The sequence below is a fragment of the Schistocerca piceifrons genome, chromosome 5 (genome assembly GCF_021461385.2).
Source record: "Schistocerca piceifrons isolate TAMUIC-IGC-003096 chromosome 5, iqSchPice1.1, whole genome shotgun sequence".
NCBI classification, from domain to species: Eukaryota; Metazoa; Arthropoda; class Insecta; order Orthoptera; family Acrididae; genus Schistocerca; species Schistocerca piceifrons.
This window is the reverse complement of record NC_060142.1, coordinates 641,379,145-641,391,154: the sequence shown is the minus strand read 5'-3', so window position 1 is coordinate 641,391,154 and position 12,010 is coordinate 641,379,145.

Here is a 12,010-nt window from a genome sequence, read left to right as displayed (position 1 = left end):
TCTTCTCTTAAGACTTGGCGCTCTGCAATTCTTAGTCCTGAGAAAGACATGAGGTTAAGTTAGTATGGAATATCTGATCAAAAGTGTCCAGACGTCCATAAATAATGCAGAATTGACCATTAGAGATCACGTGAGGCGAACGCGACAGTATAAGAGCAGGAAGTTTAGTCTTATCGGTAGAGAGGCAGTAACAGAAAAATATTTCGTTCAGGAGAGTTCAATGACTTGGAAAGTTGACTAGTCGTTGGATGCCACCTGAGTAGTAGATTCATAAGGGACATTTCAACGATTCTAAAGGTGTTCAGGTCGACTGTTGCTGGTGTGACTGTGAGATGGAACTCGAGGAAACAGCCACAGCCAAAGCAAGACCAGGAAGACCTCACGTGTCCACGGACATGGACCGTCGAGGATTGTGGAGGTTACATTTTTCATAACTAATCTCAACACTCCTCCCAAATCGCATAAAATCTGCGGAAGGAATCACTCTTGAGTTCCCAAGTGCGATGGCTGAGTTCTGTGAGGTAAAAGGAGTGACGCAAACTGGTGGAGCTGCTCCTCATAAGCAAGAAGTTTTTGTAATGACTGATAAATGACACTTGGGACGGTGCAAAGGACGACGCCCCTGGATGACTGGGAACGGGAAATACGAAGGTGGTGTTTGGCTTTGGCGAACGCTTAGAGAATGTTGCTTGCCGTCACATGTAGAACCAGCAGTGAAGCACAAAGAAAGTGATGTTATGGTATGGGGATATTTTGTTCCTCATCCTTTTTTATAGTTCCTAATACACCTTCCGCCAGTATTTTTGCCGGCCGCAGTGGCCGAGCGGGTCTAGGCGCTTCAGTCTGGAGCCGCGCTACCATTACGGTCCCAGGTTCGAGTCCTGCCTCGGGCATGGTTGTGTGTGATGTCCTTAGGTTAGTTAGGTTTAAGTAGTTCTAAGTTCTAGGGGACTGATGACCTGAGATGTTAAGTCCCATAGTGCTCAGAGCCATTTGAACCAGTATTTTATCAACCTTCTTCCCCTTTGCGTTGTAAAATCTAACGATTTTTCTGCCATGTTTACGACATGGTAGTTTGGTCCGTTAAAACTACTTAACCAAATTATCACCCAAGGAAAAAGCAGTACGCAAACATAGGCAATATTTCTGTAGATTCTTCTCTTGTTTAAAGAGAAATCAGTAATGACCTGTCAAATCATGAATCAGTGCAAAGTCCTGTCCCACTTTACGGTTTGGGCCCAATCGTAAAAGAGTTCAGTCCAACCACTACTCAAACCACATTGTCAATGTGACAGTGACAGCCGAAACCAGTAATTTTGTTTTGAAGTTAATGTGACTGTGCAGGATAATGAACCACTTTCCAAACAATCAATCACTTTGCGTCTCCAATTCAACTGAAATGCTGTTATATCCAAAAGAACCATATTCCATAGCAGCGCACAATACATATAGAGATGGCATGATTCCGTTTGCAGTGTAGATATCTTAAACCAATGTCGAAAAGCAAGCATGACAAGAAGTCTACAATACAGGCAACTTGAATGATAAATCTCATATATGTCAGTAAATATTTAGAACATTCTTTGTTAGCCTATTCCTATTTTAAAAATATAAACAGGTATGCATTAGTAGAAAGCAATCAGTTTTCTTAAACCAATGGCATTGGAAATGTAGGAGAAAATAGACAAAGCTGTAATCTGCTGAAGAATGATGTCACACAGGCTAAAACAATGCACTACATCGAGGAAGTAAAAAGCTCTCAGAGCAAAATTAAAAATACATGTTCAATTAAGAAAGCGGTGACAGGTCTAAATGTGGATACTCAACATATTACATCTCTCATATGCGAAAATTAATTTGCATGTGTTCCACCTCTGTTGTGAAAAATATTTAATAACTAGTTCCTGCCAATAGCCTTCAAGTTAAGTAAATATTTTATTCATTACGAAGCAAACACACGTGACACTGGCGAAATATTGTACAGTATTTATTAATTGTCAAACGAACCGGTTTTCGGCTGTTACGCCATCACCAGGTATGTGGTGCAATGAAATTTTGTTGAATCAGATATTTTAAACTAGTGCATGTACAGAGTATCTCTATTTCCGGAGATGAAAAATGTTAATGTTAGAATTAGGAACAAAACAAGCGGGATTGTTTCAGTGTAAATGCGATGTAGGATTACTTAACAAAGATCAAATGTGTGGCACATTAACTAATGAACGACAGAAAAATTACAACTGTTGTACACAGAAGAACATAAATGAAGAATAAAATCTGGTGACATATTCTAAAGATGTGGCTGAACAAAATAATCTTGTTTTTAATAGATCCTAAATTACAAGCAGATAAGATATACAGGGCTATTACAAATGATTGAAGCGATTTCATAAATTCACTGTAGCTCCATTCATTGACATATGGTCACGACACACTAGTGATACGTAGAAAAACTCATAAAGTTTTGTTCGGCTGAAGCCGCACTTCAGGTTTCTGCCACCAGAGCGCTCGAAAGCGCAGTGAGACAAAATGGCGACAGGAGACGAGAAAGCGTATGTCGTGCTTGAAATGCACTCACATCAGTCAGTCATATCAGTGCAACGACACTTCAGGACGAAGATCAACAAAGATCCACCAACTGCTAACTCCATTCGGCGATGGTATGCGCAGTTTAAAGCTTCTGGATGTCTCTGTAAGGGGAAATCAACGGGTCGGCCTGCAGTGAGTGAAGAAACGGTTGAACGCGTGCGGGCAAGTTTCACGCGTAGCCCGCGGAAGTCGACGAATAAAGCAAGCAGGGAGCTAAAAGTACCACAGCCGACGGTTTGGAAAATCTTACGGAAAAGGCTAAAGCAGAAGCCTTACCGTTTCGAACTCATTGATGGGGACATGCTGCGCCGAGTGTGGGAGGATCTTGATTATCGGCTTGATGTCTGCCGAATCACTAAAGGGGCACATATCGAACATTTGTGAACGCCTAAAAAAACTTTTTGAGTTTTTGTATGTGTGTGCAAAGCATTGTGAAAATATCTAAAATAATAAAGTTTTGTAGAGCTGTGAAATCGCTTCAATCATTTGTAATAACCCTGTAATAGCGTTATTAAGCAGGTGAGTGAAGTATCTGTGATTCTACAATGAGGACTGATGAGTGATGCAGGCTCTGTCAGTTAACCCAAACATAAATAAATGTAACATATTGCGCGTACATAGGAAAAGAAGTTCGCTACTATACGGCTACACTATTGATCAAAAACCGCTGGAAAAAGTATCTACCGTAAAACATATAAGAGTAATTATCCAGAACGAGCTTAAGTGGATTGACAACATGAAACAAACATTGAGAAAATTATGGGCCAGGCCGATATTCATACGAAGAATCTTACGGGAATGTAACTTATCTAAGAAGGAAGTAGCTTACAAGGCGCTTGATCGGCCGATTTTTGAGTGTTGTGGGTCTGATGGAAGATGTTGAGATGATCCAACAAAGAGCGACGCGTTCTGTCACGGTATGGTTGCAGACGCTACAAGAGGGACAGCACGGAGAGCTTTACTGTAGAAATTTCGAGAGATTACTTTCCGAGAAGAGTCGGAAAAACCATTATTTTCTGCACCACGCATCTCGCGAAATGACCACAGTGAGAAAATTCGAGAAATTAGAGACAATCCATTGCTCCCACTCGCCGTTGGTGAGTAGAACAGGGAGTGATGAGTAGAACGGGGGCAGGGGGGGGGGGGGGCTTCGGATCAGTTATTGGTACCAGAAGTACTATCCGTCACACACTGTTAGATGCCTTGAGGAGTGAGTTGTAGATGTAGATCCCCCATAATCTGATGAATAAACTAAAGCTTGGAGGAAACTGTGAGCAGTGTATAAAATTCTCAGGAAAAACAGATATATTGATTACGTGTAGGTGTATGGTTATTTCATTCAATACTTCCGCCGTTGGTAGGGAGACGAATCCGATTTGAGAACATAATTTTATCTGAGGAAAGCTCCAAGGTTACAGTTTAAAGTGAAACTACATTAGGTTACTCCTCCAGACTAAAGAAATAACGGAGACTGGCTCGAAAAGAGACAATAACGTTCCATATAAATATTGCTGTTTAGCCCCACTGAGCCTTTCTTGCCGAATTACTAGTTACAGAAACAAAGTTTCTCATGACATGTAGACTGTCTGCACCGTGGTATAGGGGTAATGACTTTGATTAATAGTCAACATTCGTGGCCAAATACTTCCGGCATGAGAAGTCATCCCCCATAATTCTGCCACCGGTCTTCTCAATGACGGCGGAGGAGCGGACAGAGGTTCAGGGCACTCTCTTGTCCTAGGGCTGGGAAACTGCCGATAAAGGGGGAAGAAACAACAATAAGAAACGGCATGAGGATGCAGAACGCAATGGGAACCACTGCATTAAAGACATGTAACTTGTATCCACAGGACATGTGGCCTGTGATTGAAGAAGTGTCATGATGGACCCTCCATTGGCAAAAAATTAAGGAATAGTCCTCCATTCGGATCTCCGGGATAGGACTGCCAAGGGGTAGGTTACCATGAGAAAAAGATTGAATAATCAACGGAAGATAACGTTCTACGAGCCGGGGCGTGGAATGTCAGAAGCTTAGCGTGGTAGAGAATCTAAAAAGGCTCAATCTATATATAGTATGGGTCAGTGAAGTGAAGTGGGAAGAAGACTAGGATTTCTGGTCAGATACATATAGAGTAATATCAACAGCAGCAGGAAACGGTATAACGGGAGTAGGATTCGTTATGGATAGGAAGGTACGGCAGAGAGTGTGTTGAACAGTTCAGCGATAGCGTTGTTATTATCGGAATCGACAGCAGACTAACACCGACAACAACAGTTCAGGTACACATGCCGACGTCGAAAGCTGGAGATGAAGAGATGGAGAAAGTGTATGAGGATATTGAAAAAGTAATACAGTACGTAAAGTCATACGAAAATCTAATAGTCGTAGAAGACTGGAATGCAGTTGTAGGAGAAGGAGTAAAAAAAGAGGATACGGGAGAATATATGCTTGGAAAACGAATGTGGAAGGTGAAAGACTAATTGAGTACTGTAACAAGATTTAGTTAGCAATAGCAAATACTCTCTTCAAGAATCACACGAGGAGGAGGTATACTTGGAAAAAGGATGGGTGATTCGGGAAGATTTCAGTTAGATTAACTCGCTGTCGGTCAGAGATTCCTAAACCAGACACTGGATTGTAAGGTGCACCCAGGAGCAGAAATACACTCAGATCACATTATAGTACTGATGAAGAGTAGGCTGAAGTTTAAGACATTAGTCAGGAAGAATCAATACGCAAAGAGGTGGGATACGGAAGTACTAAATACGGTTGAAGATCCCTAAGACTATAGATACAGCAATAAGGAATAGCTCAATAGGCAGTACAGTTGAAGAAGGACGATCATCTCCAAAAAGGGCCATCACAGAAGTTCAGAAGGAAAGCATAGGTACAAAGAACGTTGCTGCAAAGGAACCATTGATAACAGAAGAAATAATTCAGTTGATCGATGAAAGGAGGAAGTACAAAAATGTTCCGGAAAACTCAAGAATAGAGAAATACAAGTCGCTGAGGAATGAAGTCAATAGGAAGTGCAGGGAAGCTAAGACGAAATGGCTGTAGGAAAAATGTGAAAACATCGAAAAATAAATGATAGTCGGAAGGAGAGACTCAGCATACAAGAAAGTCAAAACAACTTTCGGTAACATTAAAAGCAAGGGTGATGACGTTAAGAGTGCAACGGAAATTCGTGTGTTACATGAAAGGAGAGAGCGGATAAGAGGAAATAATACATTGAAAGCCTCCATGAGGGGGGGGGGGGGGGGCAGATTTGTCTGATGTGATAGAAGAAACAGGAGTCGATTTAGAAGAGATAAAGGAGACTGTTCTAGAATCAGAATTTAACAGAGCATTGGAGGACTTAAAATGAAGCAGTAGGAATAGATAATGTTCCATCAGAATTTCTAAAATCATTGAGGGAAATAGTAACAAAACAACTATTCACGTTGGTGTTTAGAGTGTATGACTCTGGTGGCATATCATCTGACTTTCGGAAAAGTATCATTCGCACAATTCCGAAGTCGGCAAGAGCTAACAAGTGCGAGAATTACCGCATAATCGGCTTAACAGTTCATGCATCCAACATACTTACAAGAATAATATACAGAAAAATCGAAAAGAAAATTTTTTATGCGCTAGATGACGATCAGTTTGGCTTTAGAAAAGGTAAGGGCACGAGAAAGGCAATTGTGATGTTGCGGTTAGTAATGGAAGCAAGCCTAAAGAAAATTCAAGACAAGTTCACAGGATTAGTCCACCTGGAAAAAGCATACGATAATGTTAAATGGTGGAAGATGTTCGACATACTGAAAAAGTAGGGGTAAGCTATAGGGATAAACGGGTCATACACAATGTACAACAGCCAAGAGGGAATAACAAGAGTGGACGACCAAGAACGAAGCTCACGTGCTAAAAAGGGTTTAAGAGAAGAATATGGCCTTTCGCCAATACTGTTCAATCTGAACACCGAGGAAGCGATGATGGAAATAAAAGAAAGGTTTAAGAGTGCATTTGTAATTCAAGGTGAAAGGATATCAATGATACGATGGATTGATGACATTTCTATCCTGAGTGAAAGTGTAGAGGAATTACACGATCTGCTGAACGGAATGGATAGTCTAATGAGTACAAATTGTGGATTGAGAGTAAATCGAAGAAAGACGAATGTAATGAGAAGTAGTAGAAATGGGAACAGCGACGAACTTAACATCAGGATTGATGGTACTGATGTAGATGAAGTTAAGTATCTCGGTAAAATAACCAATGCCAGCAGAGCAAGGAGGACATCAAAAGCAGGCTAGCAATGGCATAAAGTGCATTCCTGCCAAGAGAAGTCTTCTACTCGTAATATCAAATATCAGCCTTAATTCGAGGAAGAAATTTCTGAGAATGTACCTCTTGAGTACAGCATTGTATGGTAGTGAAACATGGACTGTGAGAAAACTGGGACAGAAGAGGATAGAAGCATTTGAGATGTGGTGCTACTGACAAATGTTTAAAATTAGGTGGACTGGTAAGGTAAGGAAAGAGGAGGTTTTGCGCAGAATCGGAAATGGAACGAATATGTGGAAAAAATTGATAAGGAGGAGGGAGAGGATGATAGGACATCTGTTCACACATGAGGGAATGACTTCAATGGTACTAGAGGGAGCTGTAGAGGGCAAAAACTGTAGAAGAAGACGTAGGCTACGAGTGCTACTCTGAGATTAAGAGGTTAGCACAGGAGAGGAATTCGTGGGGGGTGGGGGGGGGGGGGTGCGACAAACCAGTCAGAAGACTGATGACAAAAAAATAGATTGTCTGACAAGAAGCAATCTTCAAAAAAACTTAAAACTGCCTGTGCATTAAGCAGGGGTTAAAGGTGCGATTTATTCAAATGGCCCAAATGGCTCTGAGCACTATGGGACTTAACATCTGTGGTCATCAGTCCCCTAGAACTTAGAACTACTTAAACCTAACTAACCTATGGACATCACACACATCCATGCCCGAGGCAGGATTCGAACCTGCGACCGTAGCAGTCGCGCGGTTCCGGACTGCGCGCCTAGAACCGCTAGACCACCGCGGCTGGCGTGCGATTTATTGATCACAAACTGTAAAACGTTATGTATTATGCAATGCTTCTATCGGCACATAAGTAATAGAACTACATTAGTATTAGGTGTGATATTTTCATTGTATTTTACTTTCGTTATTTTCCAAGGCATATGAAAAGCAGTAATGTATGGATCCAGTTCAGTGTAATGATTTGGCAAAGAAGAAGAGAGCAGCGTTTTAATCTGTTTTCATGGAGCATTCCACAGTACCTTATCGTGTAAACGGTGAATACCAAATACAATGGTTCTTTGCTTGTTCCTTTCCTCGCAACTGTAAACCATTGACTATGAAGAGCACAGTCGTGAATTGGAGTGTTCTGAGCTTAATTGTTTGGCTGGCTGGGTTGCGCGTTTTGAATTAAATATGCACGCCATTTATATCGAGCGCTTCACCGTACAGAATACGTAATTAGATCCAAATGTATCACCGCAGCCGACAATCGTTAATGGGACGGAATACATTAACAGCTGGAATTATAAATCGCCTGTATTTATGCGCCTAATAGCACATGTAGACCAGACGTATCCCAGCGAATACGAATCATCTATCGTATCTCATTATATTGTTGGACCTTTATTAAAAATACCTGATATTTTTCATTGTTTAGGAAAAATGAGTAGAGAAAATTCACGCAAGCAGACACTCATGTCGCAAACTGATCCATGTTATGCGAAGGAGAAGCTTTCATGCGTCGTAGGTGAAAATTTCATTTTGTTCATCTGTAATAATGTGCCAATGATTCTGTAAACGTGTAAACGTTAATTCCGTAGTGGTACCTTAACAGGTCAAGTAATATTACTACGACTGCTGGAACGAACGCAGTTATTTATCTAGGTGATTTGCGGCGGGGTACTAAACCATCCGAATCTTGTGTATTAAAGAATACAGTAAACATCGTACAATAACGTAAAGTGTTTCTTTTTATATTCATTATTTTTCAACGATTCATTAATTTTCTATATTAAAGCACCAAAAAAGCTATGATACGTTGTAGAATTACGTTTCATTGTAGATTAGCAGGTATACGACCACGTAGCTGGAGAAAGATATCTCAGAAGCAATTGTTCTGGGTCAACCCTGATGGGTAATGTGCCAGGGCAGCACAATTACCACTACATTCCTTCACGAAACATTCGACAGGCTTCAGCTAGAAGCAATCTCGACTACATAGGACAGGCTTTAGCTAGAACAAATGTAGAGTTCAAGAGCAGCGATATGTGAAATAAAGTAAAGATACGCTCTTCCTGAAGAAGATACTGTGGCATGTTTTGAAGTATATACTAAGAAAATGATCTGCCCACAGGTGCACGTAAAAATTAATGCAGCTTTTGCTGTCGACAATAAGAAGAGTATGTACTTAAGACGAATCAAAAGCACGTATCACATTAAAAGAAATTACAGGCCATGAAACAAAATATCAGCGCCTAGAAAACCTAGCGGAGGAGGATTTATTATTTTGTACCTAGTGGTTAACTGCTTACCTTCAATCTGCAAAATGAAAACGATGAATCAAATGAAGGGTAATAAAGAACAAAATTAAATTATTGGAGTATGACTACGCTGTGCGTTATTTAGCGAACTTCCTACGTACATGCCGCATGCAAAAGAAAATGGAGGGCAACCTGACAGCCAACAGTTTCTCGTTCCGTGCAGTTCATTACGTTTAGGAGAACAGCCTAGACACTCCTTTCCCAGTAATTGTTTTCAGATTGATCGAACAGTCAGCAGGTGTATTGCCGGTCCATAGTGTCCAACGGGCACAATATTTCGGTAGTCAGACGTGTCGCCATCGTTAGGTGCGTCGACGAACTCAGCTCCTGAACTTTTTTTTCTTTTTCTATGGAACTCTTCTTTCTTTTCCCCGAGGAGGCAGAGTGGATGGTTCGAGGGCTTGCCATTTGCCCTTTCCAGCCATGGGATTTTACAGTTAAGTTTTTATTAAATTTATTTTATTTTTCTTGCTATGCAGTGGAATTTTCTTTGGATATTTTTACCTTTTTGCAGTACAACTTCTTTGGTAACTTTACAAAAATTCAATAGATATTTTTACGAGTTTATACTACAACTTGTTAGGTAATTTTACAAAAATACAATAATCAGGAAATGGAGATACGATGTACAATGCTTGGGTATCTTTTTCCATTTGTTGCACATACGTACATGCTTATTACAGTTGCAATTTACATTTAAAATTATTAACTATGGTTTATCAGCTGTTTTGTGATTGGTAGAAAGCGTAGGAACGGGAGTGGAGGAGAGGTAGGATGTTTCTGGGGTGAGGTTTGCAAGTCCTTCAGAGGGTCGTGTTCCTTAGGGGTTGCAGTTGTGTTGGTGTTGTTGTAGTTGTGTGTGTGTGTGTATGTGCGTGTGTGTGTGTGTGTGTGTGTGTGCGTGTGTGTGGTACCGAGCATGTATTTGCGTCTATGAGTGTGTGTGTGTGTGTGTGTGTGTGTGTGTGTGTGTGTGTGGTTGTAGATGTGGGTGTGTCTTATTCCTTGGTTGTTTCAAGTAGGCGTCGGCGATGGTGGTGTTTGCCGTGAGTGGTTCCAGGGTGGGAGCCAGATCCATGTATATTTTGGTGATGTTATGGGTAATTGAAAGGAATTTTGGACTTCTGTTAGTTCTATGATTTAGGAATTACGTCTTCCAAATCTGACCTTTTGTTTAGTATATGGCTACTGTATTTGTTTCTCAGTCAAGCTAGCCTGGTTTAGAAGGGTTCTACTCTGGTTGTTTCATAGACGTAATCAAGGGGTGTTATGTGTGGTAAGTTGGCTATACTACGGAGGAGTCTTCGTTACGTGCTGAAAAGTCTCTTAGCTATTGGTGCGTGTATGTCACTCCAGTGGGGCCGCCGCATATACTAGCACCGTTCGATTGAACGTTTTGTATGTGTACAGCGCAATTTGAGTATCGAATCCGTGGAAGTGGCGTGGAACCTGCCGTATTATGTTTTGTCTGAAACTGGCTTTTTAAGGAGATCAGTCAGGTGTGTAGCCAATTAAGGTGTTTATCTAGGTAGACTCCTAGGTATTTGCACGAGTTATTTAGTCGTAGAGGAGTAATCCAAAGTGTTAGTCGTATGTCGCGCTCGTTTTTTCATCTTTATTTGTGAAATGCCTGTGTCTTTTTTTTTTTGATCTGATCGTATCCTCGATTTGGCCATCCATATTTATAGCCAGAGGAGGTGTGAGCTTGTTTTTGGTTGTAGTGTTGTCGTTCGATACAGGGATTAGTGAACACAGGGTTGTCGTAGCGAAACTGAATATTGAAGTCCCCAAATCCTCCAAAAATAAGCGAAAAATATACCGATTCAAAAAACAGATAAAAATTCACTTGAGCCTACCTGAGAAACAATCTCCACTCCTTCCAAATTAATAGTGTAAGTGCAGACCAGATGTGGCTTGAATTCAAAGAAATAGTATCGGCAGCAATAAGGGAGATTTATACCAAATAAAATAACAAACGACGGCGCTGATCCTCCTTGTTACACAAACGGGTTACAGCACTGTTGCAGAAACAACGAAACAAGACTCCCGAGACTTAACTGGTGACATACGCGTGGCCAGCTGATATCCCCTGCCACCGCGAGCCGTTCCCTCCGCGGTCCGCGCCCGCAGTCACGCGTCGGCGGTAACGTGGACGCTAGCTTCGGCGTCTGCGATTGCAATGTCTGTTGAAGAGATCGTCTATCATGAATTTCTATGGCCTCTCTAACGACGCTGTCTCAGTATTTACAAGTACGTTCCAAGATCCTGGCACTCCGGAATTCCGTCACTTGATTCTCGCACAAACAGTGCTCTGCGACCGCTGCCTTGTTTAGATACATCGGTCGAGTGTGCCTCCAGTGTTCTCTGCAACGATCGTCAATATGCATTCAATTTTTCCCGATAGTGCGCCAGTGTACGGCATAAAGGCAGTAGCTGCCGCTTCCACCTTGTTTCTTCCGTCCCCACAGGTTTTACACTTAAGATGGGGTGAAGAGTGAGCCTAATCTGGGCATCCGTTTTTTAAGGAATACAGTTCCGAGGTATTCCACTTCCTGGAGAAGACTTTCTGCGTCTCAAATTTATGCGCGCCCTGTAGTGTTTGAATACCCCATTCCTCTGCGTAGGGCGGTGGCAGCTGTCTGCGTGCAAATACAGGTCAGTGCTCGTTTTCTTCAGATACACACCGTCATCCAGGGTACCATCAGCTCTTCTCCTGACTATGACGTCCAGGAATGGTAATCTTCCTTCTGCTTTGGTGTCCATAATGAATTCGATGTTGCAATGTATGGAGTTCAAATGTCTGAGAAATCAAAGACTTTGCCCCTTCCTATTAAGC